Genomic DNA, 25,788 nt, shown 5'->3' with positions numbered 1-25,788 from the left:
CCGAGCTCCTCAGGTCGTCGGACTGTCGCAGTGCCCGGTGAACAAATTGTCTTGTTTGATTGTCTCTCTGTGTTAGTGCACTGTACGTGCAAAGACTTTGTTGAATTGTAATCTCTGTCGATTGTTACTTTGCATGAGTTGCTTTGTATTTGCAAATCTGTATCTGCTCGCACGAGTGATAGTGAACTCCTTTGTATCGTCTCTTCGCTGTATAAACATTGTTCTGTTTTGTGAACCTTTGGCTCTGACCCATTCTCTGGCTTGCGACCGGCGAAAGCTGGGCAACAAACGACCAACCCCTTTGTCACTTGGTCGCTGGTCTCCGGCTGAGCTTGCCACGCTGTGTCGAGGACATCTCCTTTGTGACCGAGACCGCTACACCCACACGCTCTAATGGTGTCCGGGAGCGCCCGAAAAAGTGCGCGAAGTGGTGACACCAGTGGTTTCAACTGGTGCATCTGTAACAGGGGTGGATACAACCTGCATATCAGCAGCCGCTGCTGCCGCGAAAGATCATGGTCGTACACAGTCGACAGTGGCGGAGACACCGGCACATCTTCGACACAGCTCTTCACACCCCTTGGTGGCGTGCCCGAAAACGTCGCACCTCGAGCAGTGGGGGTTTGGCAATCCCGTGCGATGTGGCCGGCAAGGCGGCATCTACAACACAACTTTTGCACACCGCGGTAGTCACACGTAACAATGTGACCTTCGACCGAGATAAAGTTTGGAAACGGGGTTTTCATTTCAATCTTCGCCACTGTTATGCCTGTGCCGATTCCATGCCGGCCCTTGAAAACAGGTTCATGGACTTGTTGTACGTTACTCTACGCTGATAAGGCTGCCGCGATAGAAGCGTCAGCCACCCATAATGGTACTCGAAAGACAGAGACGTGAATAATTCCGGGTCCAGCACTTACTACAGGTACCGATCTCCGTTAAGAAGAATGTCTTTCCTGTTCTAAATCTTTGATGCTGCGCTGTCCGAAGCAGCCGCAACGCCAAACTTCACTCTTCCCATGTGCTGGAGGGACTTCACCCCTGCGGGGCCGGTAACAACTTCCAAGGCATCGATGATGTCGTCGATAGTGCTGTCTTTAGGCACACTGAGGATGAAGCAGTGCGCGTTTGGCGGCGGTGCAGCGAACGCAATCGCGTGGCAGGGCGGAGCCCTGGCTCCCACGGCACGAGGCTATGTTGCACGGGCGGTTGAACTTTGGGCGGAACTCCTGGACGGCCCGGCGGGCGGAAACCAGAGTCTGCCTTGAAGCTGAAGATCGCGACAAAAACTTGGAGAGTAACGGCACTGGTGACGGTAAACCCGGCACCAGGTAAGTATGGTGAAGTCTGTCTGTCTGTTGTTGCCAGGAGGACAGAAAAGGAAAGTGCACAGGCCTGCCCACTGGCTCAAGCCGAGCCACAATCGCTACTACGTGCAGATAGTAAGAGAGTTCAAAGATGTGATAGAAAGACAGGATAGAAAAGACGCGCGAAATATTGACCCAGGCCAATCCCGGAGGCAGTGCAATACCGGGTCAACCGGTGGCGGAAGTTAAGCAACCGTCAAGCACTCCGTCACATTGCCAAAACTAAGTCCTATTGGGACCCGTATCAGATATTCTTCGGGGTTTCCAATATCCAATAAATCCAGTATCCAATAATATCCAATGGTGAAGAACACGCAGGTGAATGCACACTATGCCAGGTGTCCCACCATCTCGCGTCAGTGACAAAAGCGCTTGTTGTGCCATTTCTGACACCAAGCTAACAATACTTACGCTTAAAATCCAGCTATTGAACACAATGCAAAGGTACGCAGAAATGTGTAATTCAAGGTTTGGGGAGTCGATCTAATAAAGTTAGTTGTTATAAATATTACGCAAGGAAACGCAGGGGTGGAACGCGCAAAGGATGATCATTCATATGCCCTGGCGCACTGTGTGATGATCTGTGTAAGCCTGTCCTGCGAAGTACGACCATACCCGCTGCGGTGGTTCAGTTGGCTACAGAGCACGGTTGCTGCGCAGGAGCTAGCATGATCGCATCCTGGCCGAGGCACCCGCATTTTGATAAAGGTTAAGTGTAGAATCTCTTTTCTGCTATTTGTGACTCCAGCGCATGTTGAAGCACACACAGCTGGTCGAAATAGACCAAAGTCCTCGTCTACTCTGGCCAAAACTCAGCGCTGAATTAAGGGGGGAGGGGTGCTAAGGGGGCTGCAGCCCAGGGTCTCACCTCGAACAGTAGGAGAAGGAGGCCCATTTATTCTAACCTGCTTAGTATATGGAGCCATGGGCAACGGAACTTCGTGTGACATGCATGAAGGGAGAAAACCAGAAGGAGGAGAGGAGGCCTCCTGCCTAATGTAACAGCATACATTTAGCCTGTTCATTTGGAGAGAGCTTGACAAGGTGCAAAAACAGGAATCCCCCGCCACCCCGGCGGGGTTCTTTTTCTTACGAAGCGAGGTGAGTTTGCTTGGAAGGGGTTTCGTGGTTTCCTGTCAGTCTGTCTGTCCAGTGCAGTCTGGAGAGGAGGGGCAAGGGCGAAACACCTAAAGCATGTAATGTGGAATGAGGACCTAAATCTCCATTGCCCCTCGTCCCCACCACGCCACCCTCCGCCTCTCAGAGTTCCGCCCCTGTCCTTCTCAAAGAAAGGAAAAGGCCGCTAGGGGGCCAGACGAAGAGAACGCCCTTCGCAAGTGCTCCTGCCTCGACGACTCCTTACACCCGGCAAACATCAACGCAGTAGAAAATGGAGTACTCCATCGCTTTCTACTGATCAAGCGGAATCCGTGGATACCCGCTTTACATCCGTGAGTCCAGATTTCGCCATTTTCTGCCCGTCGGAAAATCCAAGGCAGAGAACGCCGCGCTAAGCCTAGGCGGCGTCGAGCCGTCGGCCCGAAGGAACGCTGCTACAGCTCACGCCGCACCCGTGAGGATGACGGGCGCTGACGCGGCGGCGTCGGCTGGAGCCACGACACCGCTCGAAGAGAATCTTCACAGCGACGACAACGCTACCAACAACGCTACCGACAACGCTACCGACCACGATACCGACAACGCTACGGACCTCTCGCAGAAGAGAACAATCGACAACGGGGGATGGTTCACTGCCAAATACCAGAACTCGAGACTGGTTGCCGTTCCAGAGGCCGGGACAGACGCGGCGGACAATTCAGCGCTGAGCCAACCCAAACTCAAGTGGAATCCCGTTCGGCGAGAGAAGCTACCTCGCTTGCCAAAAAACGAGTTCAAAGTCATCCTTAGACCGAAGAATGGACTCAATATCAGCGAACTGAGCACGCATCAGATGGCCCGGGCTATAACCAAAGCATGCGGAAAACCAGACATCTGCAACGAAGGCAGCTTCCTTATACGGCTGCACAACGGATCCAACATCGCTATACTCAGCACGCCAAGCATGGAGACTGCCAGTGCTGTGCAGTGTATTTCAAGTCTACGCTTTGCTGCAAAGAACTATGCAGTGACAGCTTACGTGGCCGCGCCGGACAATTCGTGCAAAGGTGTCATTCATGGAGTGGACGCCGGAACCACGCCAACTGAACTACTATCGCATCTCCGGGTACGTACCCAAGGAGTCAAAATACTTTATGCAAGAATGCTTGGCAAATCCCAAAGCGCGGTCATTACCTTTGAGGAAAAGATCGTTCCGAGCTACGTCTATTACTACGGCGGCGAGATACGTTGCTACCTCTATCGATCATCGTGGCAAGTGTGTTATACATGCTTAAAGGCCGGACATAGGGCGGGCGTATGCCCGACACCTGACGTTGTCGTCTGCTCTAAATGCACCGAGCCAGTGATCGAGGACGGACACTCCTGCGAGCCCAGGTGTGTGCTATGCACGGAAGCGCATCCTACGGGGGCAAAGGAGTGCAAGGAACGCCTCAGGAAACCGAAACCACGGACGAGAAAAAAAGAGGAACCAGGCGGCGGAGACAACGGCGGACGCGGCCGGGCCCGGAAACGCTGGTTCAGCGAGGACTCCAGTTCGAGATCCAAGTCCAGATCGGCATCGAGATCAGGATCAAAGTCGAGATCGGCGTCCAGGACCCGGGAGGATCCAGAAACCAAAAAGAAGCAGGAGCAGAAGAAGACCGCACCAAAAAAGGAGGAAGCAACCAGGGTGAGCTGGAAAGAGCATCTTTTCCCCACCTCTCCCACTGCTCCAAAAAACACACACAGAAAACAGTGATAGGCAACAACGCTAATGGGGAAGCTAACGAGGACGTTCAAGAGCTAAGACAAATAATTCAGACGCTCAGGGCAGAAAACGCCGAGCTGAGACAGAAACTAAACGATCTGATAGACGAACTAAATGCGCAAAGAACAAGGCAGAACAGCACTAACCCGCAAACAGACGAAACTCAGGCGACAACTATAGGGCGCCAGGAATTTACAACTGCCATGGTTGCTGTTAACAATGCACTGGCAAATCTTAGCAACCTCATCTCCAACATCCAAGACGAGACGCGCAGGGATAGAGAGCGTCTAGTACAATTCACAGCCATGAAATCCAGAGGAAAACCCTATAACAGGCCATCCCAGTATGGCGAGCAACCGTAAACGCTCGGTCAAGTTGGAAACCCTTGAAATATGGCAGTGGAACTGCCGTGAGATCCGCCGAAAGCAGGGTCTTCTTAAACAACACATCACAAATTGCACCTCTCCGCCAGACATAATCGCCCTACAGGAAACCGGCTGCTCACTCACTCTCGCGGGGTACTCCGTCTACGAGGGGCAGGGGCAAAGCAAGGTCGCCACGCTGGTTGCAAAAGCAGTCACCGCAATCAGACACGACATCGACGGAACGGACATTGACCACGTCCTTATAGAAATCATTACCCAAAAGAGAAGCCAAGAAAGCACCTTCCTACTTAACGTGTACAGCCCGCCAAGCCAGAGGAAAGCCAATTTCAGCTACCTGCTAGGCAAAGCAGAAGAAGCAGCAGGCAAGAACGGTATCGTTATTCTGGGGGACTTTAATGCCTGGCATTAAAGTTGGGGCTACGTTCGGGAAACCCCGAAAGGCAGGGATCTAGCCAGGGAAGCTGATCGTAGAAGGCTCACCCTCATCACTGACCACACCCAACCCACGCGAGTGGTGAACAGCATCAACCGAGATTCGTGCCCAGACTTATCATTTGTCAAAGGGGTAAGGCACGCAAGATGGGAAAACGACGGCGAAACTCTAGGCAGTGACCACTGCATACTGCGCATCCATATAGAAACCCTCCCGATCAGGCGACAACATGGCCAGGCTAGACTGACAAACTGGGAAGCCTATAGGAAATCCAGGGCACAGCATGAAGACGCTGAGATCACCGACATAGAAGGCTGGGTCGCAAGAATGAAGACAGACTGGCGCAAACTAACCCGAAAGGTGGCCCTCACTACCAACACACCCGAGGTGGACAAACATCTCTTACACCTTTGGGACGCCAGACGGGGCCTACTAAAAAGGTGGAAAAGGCAAAAGCATAATAGGCGGCTCAAGCGTAAGATCGCTGAGGTCACCAGACAAGCTGAAGAATATGCGACGGAGCTCTCGAGGCGCGACTGGAACCAAAAGTGCAACGAACTTCAGGGGACTCTAGGTTGGGCCAAGACATGGGCCTTGCTAAGGGCTCTCATAGACTCAACCACCACAAAATCCGAAACCCGTAAGACGACCCAAAGGATCGCGCACCAGTTCCAAGGCACTGACGAGGAAATGCTACAGAACATCAAGCAGCGTTACATCGGCAATGCAACATACGCCGACAGCAGCTTGGCATACACGGGCGAAACGAATCCCGCTCTGAACGAACCCCTTACCATAGAAGAAGTCAGACACGCTGTGATGTCCACCACAAAGAACACAACACCAGGCAGGGATGGCATCACCAATGCCATGATAAGGAAACTGGATGACAATTCAATCAAAAGATTCACGGAGTTCATCAATAAACACTGGGAACAGGGGACCCTCCCGGACGACTGGAGACATGCGGAAATAGTAATGATTCCGAAGTCCGGAAAGACTCCAAACCTGGACAATCTTAGACCCATTTCCTTAACATCATGCTTGGGAAAACTGTACGAGAGAGTTGTGCATCACAGGTTGCAGACCAACCTTGAGGACAACGAACTCATGCCGCACACTATGGATTTCGAAAATACCTATCGACACAGGACGTTCTCCTGCAGATCAAGGAGGAGGTGCTTACTTCCGTTCCAAAATATGGAGAAAACATCTTGCTCGCTCTCGATCTTCAAGCGGCCTTCGACAACGTCAGTCACAGGGCTGTGCTGGAGGGGCTCAGCAAACTGGGTTGTGGGCAGAGAATATTCAACTATGTGAAAGCCTTTCTGACTAACCGAACCGCTATCATTGGAATAGGAGGCATCAGGACTGACACCTTCAACACCCCAGAAAAAGGAACACCACAAGGCTCTGTGCTATCACCTATGCTTTTTAATATTGCAATGATTGGTTTAGCAAGGGCGCTCGAAGAAATTGAAGGAATCAGGCATGCCATCTACGCAGATGATATCACAATCTGGGTGACAAGGGGATCCTTAGGCGAAAAACAAGAGCTTCTTCAGCGAGCGGCACACACGGTCAACGCATACGCCCGACACTGTGGACTTGCATGCTCCCCTGAAAAATCCGAGGTGCTCAGAGTATACAGACAAGGGTATGATCTGCAAAACTCCATAGATATTTACATAGGGGAAACGAAGGTTCCAGAAGTATCGAAAGTTGGGATCCTCGGCATGTGGGTCCAAAGCAACCGTCGTATTGATCACACGATCAGACAGCTAGCAAATACCACAGCACAGATCACCAGGATGATTGCAAGAATTTCCAACAGAAGAAGAGGTATGAAGGAGGAAGACACATGTAGGCTAGTACAGGCCCTCGTGGTCAGTACGATCTTATACGGCGTCCCCTACCAAACAAAGCTCGAGCAAGAAAAGGAGCAGTTGGAGGCAATTCTTAGAAAAGCATACAAATGCGCTCTCGGACTGCCGGTCAGCACTTCGACGGAGAAATTCCTTAAACTGGGCATAAACAACACAGTACAAGAACATATCGAGGCCCACCTTATCGCGCAGAAAACAAGACTGATGCTGTCCGCAACAGGCAGAAACACGCTGCGGTTGCTGGGCATGAGGGACGCTTTGAAAGAAATCAATAGCACAGCGAGCGTTCCAAATGAAATCAGGAGGATCATTGAGATCAGTCCGATTCCAAAAAACATGCATCTAGATATACATAAGGCGAGAAGAAAGGCAAGATCTGAATTCCATGAAAGAAGCTTCGCCGGGGCAAAAGACGTATTATATGTTGACGCAAGAACATACAGACACCGATATGGCTCGGTAGCCAGCGTGGTGAATCACCAGCTCAGGGAGATCAACTGCGCTTCGATAAAAACCAACGACATACTCGAGGCTGAGGAAGCAGCAATTGCACTCGCCATCACCCAGCAGAGTGACGAGCCCCATGCACACATCATTACAGACTCGCAAGAGGCGTGCAGAAGATACAGCAGTGGACGCATATCCACTGCAGCCATTCACATACTCAAGGCGAGGACAATCACTTTTACGAGATGCTTCATCACGTGGACTCCAGGCCTTGAGGTTGTCAAAGGGAACCAATGTGCGGACGCCAATGCCCGAGCATACGCCAACCGGGAGGCGCGCACCGACGGGGAACTGGACGCAGTCACTAGACGGTATGGAGCCATCTTAGAACACCAACGAGCCCTCCGGAGGACCTACCCGCCTCCCCACAAAGACCTTAGTAAACAGCAGTCGGTTGCCTGGAGACAACTACAGACTAATACATACCCCAATCTGAGTTTACTCAGCAAAATCTATCCATCCACTTATGAAAACAAATGCCCGCTATGCGGTGAACACGCAACGCTTTACCACGTCACATGGGCCTGTCAGAAAATGCAGGCAGTGCCGATAAACAACACACCTACACCGGAGCAGTGGGAGGCTGCGCTCTCCAGCTCGAAGCCTGAACAGCAGCTCAAGCTGATCGACAGGGCTCGCAAGACTGCAAAGGCCGCTGGGGCCCTGGACTGAGGTCTCCAACTACGCTGCGAGAAATAACCCTTATACAATAAAGTTTTTCATTCATTCATTCATTCATTCTCAAAGAAAGGATAGGCTGCAGTGCACAACAGCGAATCCTGTTCGACTTTTCTTTATTGTGATGGTAATTTGGGCGGGGGAGAATGAGACCGAAAGTAGATGATAATGAGTCTGATGGCAGAGTCTAGGCAGGAAAGGAAACAAGACATCACGCGTGCTTTTTTCCGCGTGCCGTGGGACATGGAATGTTCACTGTTAGGGCTAGGACTGTGGAAGACTGAAGGGAGAAGTTGGAGAGCTGGACACAAATGCCTGTCTGCAGGGCCCATTCCTGCATTGTGGCTGCGCACCCCTCGCGCGCGCTCGACGGAAAAAGTAGGTCATACTATCCGCCGAGTTTGGCTTCAAATAATCATGTTTCCATCCGCAAAGTGTGCCTCGAGAGGACGAATGAGAAGGCTTCTCATTGCGGCAACAGAGAAGTACAGACACCCCCTCAGCAAGAGGTACGTTGCGAGATTCTTCGAAGTGCCGCTGTTAAGCGGTCGGACGTTATTCCTGACAGCTTTGGGAGTATATGCCTTGAGAAAGGGTCATTGTATTTTCAAAATGGAACAAAAAATTTTCGTCTTCCGAAAGGCAGCACAAAGCTCAGAAACGCTATATGTCACCTCATCTTTTCTTGCGAACTGCTTTAAATAAGGAGGCGTACGAGTGACACTGGTTAATGTACTCGAAGTCCAAATGTTCCGTTTACTGTTTCATGTGCAAACTATTTTCGATTTCAAGCAACCCCACTGCTTTCACCACGCACGGCTTTTCTGAACGGAAAAGAGTAGAAGAAAAGGTTTGGGCACATGAAAATAGCGACGAGCACCGGAAATGCGTGGCAGCGCGGCTCGCCAGCTCTAACTCGAGCAGCACAATTGACAAGGAGCTGGTTAAGCATCTGCCACTGACTAGACGCTTACTGGACAGAGGTGTTGAAGCGCGTAGTCGTTGTGCTTTAGATTCTAGCTGAGCGCAACCTAGCGTTTATGGGCAGTGAGGAGATTTTTGGTTCACCGAGGAATGGCAATTATATGGGAGTGCTTCATGTCTTTGCCAAGCTTGATCCCTTTCTAGAGGAGCACATCAAACGCTACGGGAACAAAAGAAAAGGTCACCCATCGTATCTGTGAAAAACCATTTATGATGAATTTATCGAGCATATGGCAAAGACTGTCATGGAACGTCTCGTTGACGAAGTGAAATGCGTAAAATACTTCAATGCTTCTCTTTAATGGTTGTTTCGACTCCAGACATTACCAACGTTGATCAGCTGTCAGTTGTTTTACTATAATTTTAAAACGCGAAAGTGTACGAACGCTTTCTTGGATTTGTTCCAATCGAATGGCATACCGGCTTGTATCTTTTCGATACCGTGATGTCCCTTTTGACGACCAATGGCCTCTAAATTGATGATTGTAGGGGCTAAGCTTCTGATAATGCGAGTAATATATCAGGAAAATACAAAAGACTGCAAGCTCAACACTTGAACGAATTGGCAGTCTACGTCCCGTGTGCTGGTCATTCACTGAAATTAGTTGGCGCGTGTAGCGTTGACAGTTGCCATGAGGCAGTCAAACTTTTAACTGTAATTCAGATACTGTATGAGTACGTTGCTGCCTCACCTAAGCGACGGAAGTATCTTTTGAACAGCTTGGGTGGAACTGGCCAGCAGCTTGTTTTGAAAAGTCTGAGAACAGGTGGTCAAGTCAGGCTGAATCATGTAAAGCCATTCTGAAAAATTTCAATGCAGTCTTCTGTTGCCTTGAAGCTATATCAAAGAACGAGGAAGAAAACGGTGAAACTAGGAATGAAGCGCACTCTCTCTTCAAGAAAATTACAAAACTAGAGACTGCATTCAAGGCGATTTTCTGGAGTGAAATCTTGGAGCGCTTTGACATAACGAGCGTAGCACTTCAGAAACCAGGACTAGACATTTCAACTGCTTTAGGCCTGCTGAGCTCTCTAGAAGACTTTGTTAATTCTTTACGACCGCGCTTTGATACTTTCGAAGAGAGAGCACTCACGTTAAGTACCAATCAATGTTATCAGGATGAGGGCAAACGCATCGTTTTAAGTAAGCACCCACACGGAAAAAGCGATAGTGCGCGACAAGGTAGAAAAAAGTTTATCATAGAGACCTACAATGCTGTACTTGACAGTCTAGGCTCTGCTTCGCGAGTGCGAAAGGCTGCCTGCACTGAACTTTGCGAAAGGTTTCGGATTCATGAAATTGCTGACAGAAGATGGGAGCGAGGCCTCTCTGACACAGCACGCTGGGATGTAGGTGAAAACGTATAAAAATGATTTGGAGCCAGCATTTTCCACTCAAATCGTTCAGTTTTCGAACTTTCTGCACAACTCTGCGGGCCAGGACACGGGTTCCCTGGGAATAATGAGGTTCCTGCACGAAAGAAAGCTTGTTGATATGTTTCCGAACCTTTCTATTGCTTTGCGAATGTACTTAAGCATACCCGTGGCAAACTGTGAGACCGAACGATCGTTTTTAAAGTTTTCGCTGATAAAAAATCGCATTCGTTCATGCCTCCTTGACGACAATGTGAACTCGCTTGCTATCATGCCCGCTTAAAGTTACCTCCTCCGCGATCTATCCTTCGAACAGACTATATCTGATTTCGCCAAAGCGAAGGCGCGAAAGATGCCATTTTAAAAGAGGACTGCTCGCGCTATACATGACTAGTTCCAATAAGTTTGTTGTGTCGCCTCCCAGCCTCCACGTTGCCACTGAAACGCTGAGCAGTATAAATCAAGATATGTAAATCTTCGTTGTTCGTCTCTTGTTTGTTCTTGTGATATTTAGCGTGCTTATAAAGAAATGTATTTTTGTTGGTTTTGATAGTGCCATGTTTATTTGGTGTCGTCCTTGCTTCCTCTTACCTTTAACGAAAATATTTTCAAATAATGTTTGTAATTACAGTTGGTAATTCTCATCTGTATTCTAGTGCATTTTATGGTGTGTGTATTACCTCAAGTAATGTATGTAACTATTGCATATTTATAGAGTAACGTGTATAACGATTACTGCAGTCTGATGCTTGAATTTTAATAAAGAATCTTTTGGATACAACCATGCGTCTCCTCACGGGAATAAACTTAGTGATGCAAATAAAGTCTAGCTTCAGAAGGATCGACATCTGAGCTGTGTTGTTTTTTCTATGTTCTTGTTCGTCTTCAGTGCACTAAACCTTTCCTTAAAACCTAGCATTTGCTGAAAACAGAATGCAGATTAATCACAAAATGAACGTATGTGTTGGTGTTTACAACAGCACGCGTTTCAAGCGTGTTTTGTTTTCCTTATAATAATAACAATAATAATGATCCCTTTGATCGCGCTTCGCCCAGGGCCCACATTTGTCTAAATCCGGCACGCACGCACGCTGCACACTTTTCAGTTTTCGCTTTTATGTGTCCTGCGTAGGTATACATACAAATATGTTTGCTCTCGGCATTTTTCACGGCCCCAAAAGTCGTTGGCTCTGGTTGAGCAAAAAATGCAAGCTTCTCGCATGCATTTTTTTTATTTGAGCTGCAATGGTTTTCCGACTATTCCATATTTCGACGCAGTTTCGAGCTTGCATGCGCCGCGTGAGAGTCGTTTTGTGAAAAAAGGGAGCAGAAGTACAAAAAGAATTTCCTTTCCGACAACTGTCGGGGGTTGTTCCTGTCCCATGTTTCCGATTCCGAAATTCTGCGCCAGCGAACATGTGCTCTAATTCCTCCGTGTTCGCACCCTCTCCCCCGTAGTCTTACTCGGCACGAGGCGGTATCCGTGCGCCGGATTCGGGCAGGGGCGGCTCTGACACCATATGTCCGTCATCGGTGGCGTGCCAAAGAGCTGCCAGCACCTGACAGGCGCCCTCAGTGTAGCGCTGCACCGGACATTTGTGATGTGCGGCATTTGTTGTGGACGTGCCCAGAGACGGCTGCTATCAGAAAACGGCTCCTCAGGGAGGTTGGCCTGCGGTGGAACAGCGAAAGTGACTACGTGAAGTGGACTATGGACAACCGTTTCATTAGCAACCTCTGCGACTACCTCAGCGCAACGGTTCTTCACTCCTTCTTTTAAGTTTCTATCCCGTGCATTCCTTCCCCCCTTCCTTTTTTCAACTTATGCCTCATGGCACACTTCTCGAACGAAAAAAAAAAACTGTCGGGAGGTGCACGTTCTTGTTGACGGCTGAGATGACTGACAAACGGTAAAACATTTTAATGATGATCATAGCTTGATTTGATTCAAAATGCGAAGGGCAGCCGAAACGGAAGAGTTCCACTGGAACGAGTTCCAGACTGCTCGAGGGAAAGGGTCAAATACCCGTTTTTCCAAGCACGTCACCATTTCTTCAACCTCGTGCTTGACTTACAATAGCCTTAGCGGCTTATGTACCATAAAACTTGACCCAACCTAGCACTGCTCAACACAATTCACCCCTGAGAATCCGAGCATTTTGCCAGGGGAAAGTTTGTGCCCGTTTGGTACTTGGTGGAACTACGCTCTAAATAAGAACACGCTTATATGGGACTAAAAAGAGAGTAAGCTGTCCTCTAGCACTCTCCCTTTTAAAGAAAGGAGTTAGCTATAGTGCGAAATATTGCGCGAAAGCGTTGTTTTTTCCATGCGGACACCACCGCCACGTACCTGAAAGCGCGACTGAGGTTTCCACTGACCCAGGCAGCAAGTGATGCGCGTCCTCAACTTTTCCATCGGCAATGCCAATTTACCCAACGTACGCCGGTGGCCTATGCTCCAGTGCAGCGTTTCTGCAGCCACGTTGTAAATGTCAACGTGCATTCTTCTACTGCCGTAAAATGGCATTTTTCTGGGCCAGTTGGTATGAATCCATGATTTGGGCCAGCATGAACTTTGGGACACAAACAAATTCCCATCACGTGCGCACAGTTTTGCAACGCGGCCTAAGATTGTGGGGGGTTCAGTGATTTCGCTTTCCCGGTAACGGCTGTTTCGTCATCTGTTCTAAGGATTGTTGTTACATTTGCTTTTGGTGCGGCCTTCTTTCGCCATGCCCTTTGCCTTCTCTTCCATCCTTCTCTCCACCTTTACCACTGTATATATTTCCGCGCGTTCCGCGCCTTTTCATTAAAGTTGTTAGTCAGCAGTGTGTTCCGTATTCCACGTGTCTCTCTTCGTTTGTGTCCCAAAGTTCATGCTGGCCCAAATCATGGATTCTACTGCCGTGTTTCTGCCACAACGTTGTCCACGTCAACGCATGCAGCGCACATCTCTCTGCCACTACCGCCACATAGCTCAATACGCGAATATCAGCACTACTGGTGAGAAGTGCCCGCGTGGTTGCGTATCGGGCAGTACAGTCCGTGGCAATCGCAACTGATATATGTCCGGAGGTAGAATCAGGAAATGAATCCAGAAGGTCCAGTCCAACGCTGTAGTGAGGTTTGGGTGGGACGTCAGTGGACTAGGAAAGGCCCGCTGGGAGAATGTTAGGTCGTTTTCGGCGCTGGCAGAGATCACATGGACCAACATAACGGCATACAGAGCAATAGAGGTGAGGTCAAAAGAATCTACTACGTACGCGATATTAAGTTCGTGACACACGCATATGTCCAGTAGTTCTTGAAGAACAGCACTGGGATAGTGCTTGGGAACAACGAGTAGGAGGTGGGGCCAGTAGGGTCAAGGCTGCGGTGGTATAAATGTTATCACGGAGAACTATTACATCGAAGGGTCAGATGAAGCGGAGTGGAGGTGGTCGATGATGCCGCTGAGCTCTGGATAATGGCGCTGTTCTTCGTCAATGTTAGCAAAGGCAGAGAGGGAGAACAGGCCGGCGAGCAGTTACGGGTAGTTGTTTCAGACGGGACACGGGACAACGGGAGAGGCAGTCGACATCTGCGTGTAGCCGACCATACATATGGACCAATATGTGACCGTACTCTTGGGACTCTGAAGCCGAACGACCTGTAGCCGACCCGTAGGGTCTTACAAAGGGGAGAGCGAGCGGAGCGCATGGTGCTCTGTGACAAGCGTGAAAGGGCGGCCGAATAAATACGGGCGAAATTTCCCCGCTGCCCACATTAGGGCTAAGCACTGTCGTTCTGTGATGGGGTAATTGAGCTTTGATGTAGAGAGGAGGCGGCTGGCGTAGGGCAGGTAGCGGCCACTAATCCGGATCATGAGAGGGAAATAACTAGAAGAATAAGATTGGGGTGGAGCGCATATGGCAGGTTCTCTTAGAACATGAATGGCAGTTTACCCGTATCTCTTAAGAGAAAAGAACACAACAGCTGTATCATGCCGGTACTCACCTACGGGGCAGAAACGTGGAGGCTTACGGAAAGGGTTCAGCTTAAGTTAAGGACAATGCAGCCAGCTATGGAAAGAAAAATGATAGGTGCAACGTTAAGAGACCGTAAGCGGCAGAGTGTGTGAAGGAACAAACGCGGGTTCTTGACATCCTAGTCGAAATCAAGCGGAAGGAATGGTCTTGGGCAGGGCATGTAATGCGAAGGCTAGATAACCGCTGGTTCTTAATGGTAACGGAGTGGATGCCAAGAGAAGGCAGGCGCAGCAGGGGGCGGCAGAAAGTTAGGTCGGCGGACGAGATTAAGAAGTTTACAGGGATACTGTGGCCGCAGCTGGTACAGGACTGGGACTGAGATTAAGTATCATTACTACACTCTACATCGGCAGTCTCCGGGCACGCAACCAAACCTCTCAATTGGAACAATAAAGTTTACTCTCTCTACATCGGCATCAATTTTATAACCTTTACCACACTTATGTCGCCACGACTATGACGTCACGCGTCTTCCGGTGACACGGTCTGGGGACAAATGCCGATGACAGATTCGGTGGAGAACTTTTCATCTTGTGAGAATTATAAACACCTTCACATTGAAAGCTGCGAAACGACCCGGCAGAAAACACCGCTAGTTAAGGCTCTGCGAATATTGAGAGGAGGGAAGCATGATTTTGAAGCGAGAGGTTCACTACGCTACGTAAAGCTGATTTCGCCGAGAGTTGCCGGCTGATCTTCAAGTGAGCCAGAGGTCAAGTGTGGCTATAGGCCTTACCACATGTGGTCTATGATGGTGTCACACCACCTGAATCTTGACCTTCGAACTTTGACCTTTCGATTCGCTGGTAGAGGGCGGTAGATTAGCCACGCGACAATCGTGTGAAGTGTGATGAAAACTGTCGTTGTGGCGTCAACCGGGGCAAATATATAGGCCGCCGCGTTCATTGGGTGACCAAGCTCTCGCAATCAACCATTAATTTAACTGCCACCTGCCAGGGCTGCAGGGTGGGCGTGCTGCCTTTCCATTGTACGGAACGCACTCAACTTTACAGACGCTGTTGTGCCCGGACAACCTGCCCGGATTCTAAATCTACAAGATGCAAATTTTTCCCTGCTAACGCCCTTGTACAAGGCCGGTGCTGCGTCGAAAGGCAACAGCGCCCTAACGCTCCCTTGACAAGCTAAGTTGCTGCGCCGCTAAAGTCCCTCGATAAAGAGAAAGTACCGCGACGCTTTGTACTTTGCCGCCGCCGCATCACCTCCTCTCCTCACCTCCTCGCCACCTACTCGGATTCAGATCACCGCGCGGGCACCCTCTGCGCGACGCCGCGCGCAGACGCGCGGCGCGTTCCGCTTCGCGCTAATTGGTCACTCTGGCTGTCCCCGGGGTCGCCATGGTTACACGCGCGCTTTTTGCATTCTTTGTGAAGCTTTTCGTTCTTCGCGCGCCATTTTTCACCCACTCAAGCAAAGGAGACCTTGCGCACGTTGTTTTTCTTTGCGGCGCGCTCGCCAAATGCCACAGTGTTGCGCATATAACTGTTCAAACCGGCCTGAGGATGGCTACGCAGTTTTCATGGTACCTCAAGGAAAGCGGGATCGCTTGAAGACGAAGCAATGGCTTCATTATATCGGGAGAAAAAACTTCGTGCCGACAAGAAGCAGCGTTGTGTGCGAGGTAAGGCACCTCTTTCACTTTCTCGCTTTTCCCAAGTTTACTAGACGAGGTGTAATCCATGCAGAAATATTCTTTTAGTAAATTTACGGAAGGAGTGTTCCTTAATCTGGAATCACGAGATATGAGCTGAAGTAGCCAGTGAACTACGTTCGGGTATTGTATAATCACCTTAATTGGGTACAACGAAAGGGGGGAGCAGTCTACGATTCCAAGGTGGACGCATGGGGATGTTTTGTTTGTAATGTTTATAGTAGTTTACATTGAGCTGAATCAGTCTTGTAATGATTTGATTGAGAAAGAAATTAAAGTAAAGTGGAAGAAAAAACAACGGGCCGATGGCGCCATCCCGCCATCGGCCCGTTGTCTTTCTTTCCGCTTTACTTTAATTTCTTTCTCAATCAAATCATTACAAGACTGATTCAGCTCAATGTAAAAAACTATAAACATTACAAACAAAACATCCCCATGCGTCCACCTTGGAATCGTAGACTGCTCGCTCCTTTCGTTGTATAATAACGATCCCCTAATTATCCTTTCAATTTTCTGCTTAACATCTTAATTAGGTGTCATTTATTCTTATTTATTTAGATCGCTTTATATATATCTTCGTTTTGAATTATTTCATTTCGTGAAATCAGTTTGCGATGACTGATTTCAAATTAAATACATCATAAATTGTTATTTTTATCGGTTTCTTGTAATTTTTCGTTCAGCCGTGGCATCTCGCGTCTTACCCTTAGATATTTCTTAACAGCTTTTATTTCGACGCGAATACGGAGTTCTAGCTGCGATGGGCTCTCAGTACCTTTCGTAATATTACAGGGATGGTTATGCGAATAAATAGTTGGTATTGCTGTTTAACTATATAAATTTTTAGCCGCGTCATTTGACGGAAATTGATTCATCCTTCATGAAAGACCTAATCTTCGCTTTTCATTCTAGGCACATTTCAGTGACGATCAGTTTGAACCACTCATATTGCAAAAATATGGGAAAAAGAAGCTGAAGCCAAATGCGGTTCCGAAGCTTTTCTCGCACAGACCTGCTGTAAAACCAAGGAAACCGCTCCGACTAAGAATTGACCCTCGGGAAAACAGAAGTGAGTGATAATTGCTGGTTTTTTCTTTCTTTGTCCATTTATTCGTATCAGTTCTGTCACTTAGCGATGTAGCTCATCGCCTTATTTTTTTTCTGCAGCAAGTTTAAACAGTGCGGGTTTGCCTGATTCCTGCAATGTCTCCAGAGCAGAGTCTGGCTCTTCTTCGAATGAAAAACTCTGTAAGCGATGTTCTTTGTGATGGCGCATGAATTTAGTGTGTGGTCATGCGTTCTTACAACCAATGTTCATTAGCAGCAGATGGAGGGAGCTCCGAGCTATCTGAGGCGCGCCATGAGCCTGATTTAACCAATGGTAAACGTCAATTTTTCATTTTTTTTGAGCGCGTGATATGAAGGAAATGATTTTTCGTGCAGTCTCTTGTACCTCCGCTTTGCTGCCCGCTACATTCCATGCCTCGATACCCGCCATAAATCCCAATGAAGTCTTTTGTAAGTCGTACCCGTTTTAATTGCGTCTGAATTTCGTACATTCCTGCAATAATTTTACTTCTCAATTCTCGCTGCTACCTGATGCGGCGCGGAAATAACGTTTGGCGAAATGTATTAGCAATCCTTACTATTCATAAACCACCTCTCTCTGATCTTTCATGCAGCGCCTTCAGCCAGGACATCCTTGCCCGCTGCATGCAGTGTCGCAGCAATAGGGCCTGTTCCATCTTCGAGGGATCGCTTTTGTAAGCATCTTTTTTTATTTCCTGCTGAATTTGGCTCCGATAGTCAGTTTCTACATTAGTTTCATACCTCTCTCAGCCCCATCTAAAGAGTGCCTTGAGCTACCAAATGCGCGCCATGAACCAGATTTAACCAATGGTGAGTTAGGTTTTAATATTTTTCTTGTATCAGATGATAGTGTGATTTTTCATGCAGCACTCGGTACCCCAGCAGCAGTCTCAGCAGACTTCAGTGAGTCAGCAGTAAAGTTCACCGCTACAAGTAAATCCTGCTGTAAGCGGCTGCCTTCGTACTCATACTTCAATATAGCCCGTAGTACATGTTCATAACATTATGTTTATTTTTTTTTGTACAGCCCCATCCGAAGTACATCAAGAGGTACCATACACGCCCCACGAGCCGAGTTCAGTGAATGGTAAATGCTGCTTTTTGCTGCCTTCGTACCCATACTTCAATATAGCCCGTAGTACATGTTCAGAACATTATGTTTATTTTTTTTTGTACAGCCCCATCCGAAGTACATCAAGAGGTACCATACACGCCCCACGAGCCGAGTTCAGTGAATGGTAAATGCTGCTTTTTGCTGCCTTCGTACCCATACTTCAATATAGCCCGTAGTACATGTTCATAACATTATGTTTATTTTTTTTTGTACAGCCCCATCCGAAGTACATCAAGAGGTACCATACACGCCCCACGAGCCGAGTTCAGTGAATGGTAAATGCTGCTTTTTGCTGCCTTCGTACCCATACTTCAATATAGCCCGTAGTACATGTTCAGAACATTATGTTTATTTTTTTTTGTACAGCCCCATCCGAAGTACATCAAGAGGTACCATACACGCCCCACGAGCCGAGTTCAGTGAATGGTAAATGCTGCTTTTTGCTGCCTTCGTACCCATACTTCAATATAGCCCGTAGTACATGTTCAGAACATTATGTTTATTTTTTTTTGTACAGCCCCATCCGAAGTACATCAAGAGGTACCATACACGCCCCACGAGCCGAGTTCAGTGAATGGTAAATGCTGCTTTTTGCTGCCTTCGTACCCATACTTCAATATAGCCCGTAGTACATGTTCATAACATTATGTTTATTTTTTTTTGTACAGCCCCATCCGAAGTACATCAAGAGGTACCATACACGCCCCACGAGCCGAGTTCAGTGAATGGTAAATGCTGCTTTTTGCTGCCTTCGTACCCATACTTCAATATAGCCCGTAGTACATGTTCAGAACATTATGTTTATTTTTTTTTGTACAGCCCCATCCGAAGTACATCAAGAGGTACCATACACGCCCCACGAGCCGAGTTCAGTGAATGGTAAATGCTGCTTTTTGCTGCCTTCGTACCCATACTTCAATATAGCCCGTAGTACATGTTCAGAACATTATGTTTATTTTTTTTTGTACAGCCCCATCCGAAGTACATCAAGAGGTACCATACACGCCCCACGAGCCGAGTTCAGTGAATGGTAAATGCTGCTTTTTGCTGCCTTCGTACCCATACTTCAATATAGCCCGTAGTACATGTTCAGAACATTATGTTTATTTTTTTTTGTACAGCCCCATCCGAAGTACATCAAGAGGTACCATACACGCCCCACGAGCCGAGTTCAGTGAATGGTAAATGCTGCTTTTTGCTGCCTTCGTACTCATACTTCAATATAGCCCGTAGTACATGTTCATAACATTATGTTTATTTTTTTTTGTACAGCCCCATCCGAAGTACATCAAGAGGTACCATACACGCCCCACGAGCCGAGTTCAGTGAATGGTAAATGCTGCTTTTTGCTGCCTTCGTACCCATACTTCAATATAGCCCGTAGTACATGTTCATAACATTATGTTTATTTTTTTTTGTACAGCCCCATCCGAAGTACATCAAGAGGTACCATACACGCCCCACGAGCCGAGTTCAGTGAATGGTAAATGCTGCTTTTTGCTGCCTTCGTACCCATACTTCAATATAGCCCGTAGTACATGTTCAGAACATTATGTTTATTTTTTTTGTACAGCCCCATCCGAAGTACATCAAGAGGTACCATGCACGCCCCACGAGCAGAGTTCAGTGAATGGTAAATGCTGCTTTTTGCTGCCTTCATACCCATACTTCAATATAGCCCGTAGTACATGTTCAGAACATTATGTTTTTTTTTTACAGCCCCATCCGAAGTACATCAAGAGGTACCATGCACGCCCCACGAGCAGAGTTCAGTGAATGGTAAATGCTGCTTTTTGTTCATTATAGTGTAGCTTGTAACATACAGCAATTTAGAATACATTGTGCTGCCATGCGACTTCTACTACTTTACTAATATGCGCCAAAGAAAGCAGAGCTTTCGCGCCTCATTAGAAACCCTGAATGTTTTTTCTTAGACTTTCGTGAGTGTAGGACTTAAATTTCAGTTTTTGAAATCGGCTTTCTTTTTTAGCATCCCAGCAAGCACTCCTGGAACGCATATCAGATTTGGAACGCGCCCAAAAGGATGCTAACAGAAAACTACAAATTGCTAAAAGGAGATACCTGAAGTGCGAAGCGGAGAAGGAGCAGCTACAGAAGAAAATCAAGCACCTCTTCAATGATGATCAAATGTCCTCAATGGAGCGGTTGTCCAGTAATAGTTCACGGTGGGAAGCTGACACTCTGGTGAAGTCGCTGAGACTACGGCTTGCATGCGGGACGCGAGGCTACAATCTGCTCCGAGATTATGGTTACCCACTGCCTTCTGAGCGCACACTGCAAAGACACATCGAGCATGCGAAGTTTCGACCTGGAATTCTAACTGATATTTTGGAACCGTTAAAGATGAAGGTAACTGTGAATTTTTTGCTAACAGAGCTTTTTGTCGATTTTTCTACAGTACGATCTCATTTTCCTGATTTGCTCTCTAAGTATGGGTGTAGCTATTCCCGCTTTTTTACTGTCCCATCGTTTTCTCTGTCCATATTTTTTTCCATCTTAGCATTACTAGTGCGTATCAACCTTTAGCCGTTATTAATGTTGATTTGTATTCTGCAGGTCAATCTCATGAAGCCGGAGGAGCGCCATGCTGTTATTATGCTTGACGAAATGCAAATCGCGTCAGGTCTTGTGTATGATCATAGGGTTCGCGAAGTCGTTGGTGCACCCACACTGCCGTTATAGGATGGATCGTTACCTGATGATTGCTTAGCTACACACGGTTTGGTATTCATGATAGGTGGTTTATCAACTAGATGGAAGCAAACAATAGGATATAATTCCAACTGGGAACTCCATTCATGCTGCAAGCTTGAAACGTGAATTAGTTGATTTGATTGCCCAATGCGAGTCTATCGGACTCAGCATTCATGTCGTGGTGTCTGATATGGGCAGTTCGAATCAGGCACTTTGGAAACTTTTCGGAATTATTTCAGGAAAGCACAGCAGGGCGCGGACTAGCTGTCGCCATCCATGTGACGCGCAGAGAAAGCTTTGGTTCATGGCCGATGTACCTCACTTGTTAAAAAATCTTAGAAATCATTTGACTAAAGGGCACCTCATCTACCTTCCCGAAGAAGTTGTGCAAAAACATAACTTGCCAACTAATGTCGTGAATTTTGAGTTCATTAAAGCACTTGCAAGGCACGATGAAACGGATGATATAAAACTTGCCCCGCACCTAAATGCTTCCTGTCTTGATCCAAGCCACTACGATAAAATGAAGGTAGGCCCAGCTTTTTCCATTTTCCATAATGACACAGCTTCAGGCTTGCGCTTGCTTCAAGACAAAGGAAAAATTCCGAGAAACGCTCTTACTACTGCATGGTTTATCGAAACCGTGTTCAGGTGGTTTCGCCTGATCACGTCACGAACAACAAAGCTAGCTTTTAGCCACGCAGTTCAAGAGGAGTGTGACCCCAGTGTAGCATTTTTGGAAATGATAATCGAGCTCTTCTCTAAAATTCAAATTGGACGTGAAAAAAATGCTGTCTGGAAGCCTGTACAATCGGGAATTATACTAGCGACAATAACAGCACTAGAAGTACAAGACGTCCTTCTCACAACGTACAACTTTCATTATGTGTTCCTGAGCAGGTTAGGCCAGGATGGGCTTGAAAACTTTTTCTCTACATTACGCGCCAAAAACCCCATCCCGAGACTATATGAGTTTAAATGTAGCTTAAGGAACGCAACACTAGGTCAATTTTTGAAGCCTAGCAAATCAGGAAGCTACTCCGCGGAGGAAGGTTATTTACTACTACATTTACGCGACACAAGTGAAGCAAGAAGCGACACAGATGCTATTACAGCGCCCGATGATATTCTTGACCTGAGCCCTGAAATAGAGCAGTCATTAACGTACCTAGCAGGCTACGTTGCTTCAAAACTTGTGAAGCGAGTACAGTGTGAGAATTGCTATAATTCTCTGATTGAACGAGACAGCTCTACGACGCTGATAGAGCTCAAAAACTTTTCAAAGCACCAGCAGTCTTTGACCACTCCATCGCAAGGGGTGATTGAAGTGATAAAAATAGCAGAGAACTACTTCCGCACTAATAAGGAAAAGCTAATCCGTAATTCTGTACATGAGTCGGAGGTGCAAAAAGCCATTACCCAAAGCGTAACTTCGCAGACATGCTTTCCTTCTTGCCATAACTTACTTGAAGACATTGTTAAAATATTCGGCAAACTGCGCATGGAAATTTTAGTGAAAAGTGAAACGGCTAAAAGATCTTCTATTGAGAGTTCCAAATGTGCCCGTAAAAGCATTGGCATGCGCGTTGCTGATTCAAGCATTAAATGATGTGTAGACGCTTCATTGCTTGCGAAGCAAAGGACCTTTATGTGATACTTTTAAAACAAATATCTTTCATAAGCAGCAAGCCACTGCCTGGGATAAATTTTAAAATTTTACAGCCACTGTGTAGTTAATATCTAACGTGAGGATTTCGCTTTTCATGTCGAAATAAATTTTGTTCACAACAGAAAAGACTTTTTTTTATTTCAATCCGCTTTCAATTTACTGTAACATAAAACTGAAGGGGCTCAATGGTAAAGTGCACCAAGAAAAAAAAACTTCAGAACGTCCACAAAGGGTGAAGGAGAGACAATAAACGTTAAAGAAAACTGCGTTCCGTGCGTTGAACTTCCTTTTACTGGAGAGTTTCGGCTCCAAATAATGTGCTGGCCCTTGCACCACGTAGCATCGGCTTCATTACATGTCTGGAAATCGTAAGCAGTTCATGCTTGGTACCGTGTTGGTCATTTTTCAGCCGCACTAAAACCGATTCATTCATAGCGTGATATTGCTTTTGTACAATTGTGCTTGCTTTTTGTGTTGTGTTTTGAACTGTCAGTTTTGTAAGTTTTTTTAAGTCCATCACTTCTGCGCCGCACATCTCACTGCATGCACCTGCGTTCACATCAGGAAACTAAACACATCGTCTTGCACAGCACTTACAACTAATTTATTGTACGCCGCCATAAACACTAGCAAACCGTTAGATGTCTTGCACTGATAAGCTTAATACGCATTAACTTATGCCTGGAGCACTACTTAGTTGATTACACGCCGCAAAACATCACATCTCCTTTCAGAGACGGTTTTCGTAAATGACACCCGCAGAAGAATGTTTTCTTCTGGGAAATATTTAGAAATTAAGTGCCTTAAAAAAAGAAAAAAAATCCACAGAATTTTTTCTCAGCATTCTAATCGCTTGGGTAACCGTTTATGAGAATTACTTTCACTACCGAAGCTGTAAACGGTGCTTAAAAAGCACGCCAGCGTTCAAAGGCGCGGCTGGCCGGCGGGCGCTTGGGTGAAAAAGAGTGCCGTGTGCAGCCAACACCCTCTCAATGCTAAGGCCTCTCCACCGGCCGCGTGACGTCACGCCAAGGGACCGTGCAGGCCCCGCGCTCCGCGATTTCAGCGCGCCGCGCCCGTCTGCACTATTCGGGTACTGCCGTACGTAGCTGCCTTATAAGTGATTCCTTCATTTTCATTTTTGTCGTTGCTGCAGAAAAGAAATTCGCTAGTTTGTGCGCGCCTTAGGCTATCATTTTATCTGCTTTATATATTTTTTTTATTGCAGAACACCTTATTGTCAAGAAAGTTCGAGCTGCTAATACAGTTTTTTATAATAAACAATTTAGCATACGGCCGCCAATTTCGCATTATTGGTCATTATAATAAAAAATTGATTAGTTAATTTCAATTAATCATCTAATTATTAGGTTCTATCACGTACATGATGTCTGCCGTGCGGTAAAATCCATCCGCACAGACCGCACATGCGTATATCTAGTTGTTAAAGTAGAAGTTCGTGAACATTGAAAAAAAAAACACCGTCTACTGCGCATTGTGTTAGTTTTATTCTGTATTGTGTTTTGCTTAAAGCTTTCACACACAGCAATAATGACACTCACAATAATGTTGCGCTGTTGAGTATTTGTACAGCTAATCTGACCCTTACAATAAAAAACGACGAGACACCAGCAATGAAGTGTGCGCAAAGCATTTTTATTGCTTGGGAATAAAACTTACTTCTTCTTAAGCGTTGCTGCTTTCCGGGCTGCGGCCTTCTGCTGCGCATTGTCTTGTATGGCATCATTTCTTAGTTTGCAAAAGTTGTTTAGAACAACGTTGGTTGCAACGCGTACTACCAAGCGCAGGAGAGTTTGTGCAGTGTGGCCATTTTCACATGTCTCAATGTCGTGTTCGTCCAGGAGGGAAATCGTCTGTGAAATCACGACACCACGTTGATTTCTACAGGAGAGAAAATCTTCCGCGGTTGCTCCAAAAGACAACTTCTCTGCAACTAGTTTAGTCATCAGTACCATGTGAACTGTGCATGGCTGGGGAAACTTCAGCCCTCCTCTCGACAGGTTAGCTATCATGGCAGTATTTTCCGCTTCGATCTCTCGATTTTCAATCACCAATGTGCTGAAGCAAGCAGAACATGAAAGCTTCTTTAAAGCAGCATGAGCAGCGTATCCTGCAATGTAGACAATAGCATCCATGTCAGAGTGGGCGTGTGTAATATCGTCGTCGCTGAAAGCCACAGAAAAGTTGCATGGGACAAGATCCTCACTTACGTCTTCAAACTCTGTTTCCTCGCGTGGAAATGTCAAAAGTTTTTGAAGACGAAGCTTCTTCTCACATTCGTAGAGCTGACGCACGGAAATGTGGTACTGTGATCCTGCCAGCTGGCGGTAACGGCCGAACCGGTCTTCTAGCGCATCCGTCTGAAATTTGCCCAGCAGTACGTACTTGAAGTGAAGTTCTTCTAAGCAGTAGCGCGAGAGTTCTACCAGAGAATAGCATGTCAGTCGCAAAGCACTGTGAGTCTCTTTCGTCAGCGAGCCACTGGTGATGTTTATTCTTGCCCAAGCGTCCAACCAGTCCACAACGCCGCTCAGGAAAGCTAACTGTGTGTCATCAACAGACCTTACAGGGTCTTGCATGCTGTCCCTTAGCCTCTGGCCTTTGCAAGGGGTCTTAACATTGACTATTTGCCACCATGTGAGGATAACGTCAATGAAAAGAGCAGTCGACTCAGCTTGAGGAATCTTGAACGCGGAACCATGTGTCCTGAGGGCATTTGAAACAAACTGATTAATGACGTCGAGAGCGAGCTTTACATTTTGCCGCTCCATTGAGGTTGGATTCACGGCTTTTGCGTTCAGTCTGTAAGCAGCCTTCACAAGCGACGTCTTCTCTGAAGAATAAAGCTGCCGCACAGCTGCGAAAGAAGCAGCTTTCATACGAGGAGGCCCTTCAGGCATTGCTCCACTCAAGTCCATTTCAGGGAAATAGAGGCATGTTCCAGGGTTTTTCTGGTTAATCCAATTGTTCCTAATGCACTTCAAGAGATGCACAGGATCGAC

At 47.1% G+C, this 25,788-nt stretch overlaps 1 long non-coding RNA gene across 1 annotated transcript; it reads left to right on the top strand.

Moving 5' to 3' along the window:
• The first annotated feature begins 20,060 nt into the window (after positions 1-20,060).
• Positions 20,061-21,036, top strand: LOC144122005 (uncharacterized). The gene is made up of 3 exons (XR_013312773.1): positions 20,061-20,160; positions 20,372-20,751; positions 20,959-21,036. It is a non-coding gene; the product is annotated as an uncharacterized LOC144122005 (long non-coding RNA).
• Positions 21,037-25,788: the final 4,752 nt, after the last annotated feature.

The sequence above is a fragment of the Amblyomma americanum genome, chromosome 2 (assembly GCF_052857255.1).
Source record: "Amblyomma americanum isolate KBUSLIRL-KWMA chromosome 2, ASM5285725v1, whole genome shotgun sequence".
NCBI classification, from domain to species: domain Eukaryota; kingdom Metazoa; phylum Arthropoda; class Arachnida; order Ixodida; family Ixodidae; genus Amblyomma; species Amblyomma americanum.
The sequence above is the reverse complement of the archived record's forward strand: the minus strand, read 5'-3'. Positions and strand labels throughout refer to the sequence as shown.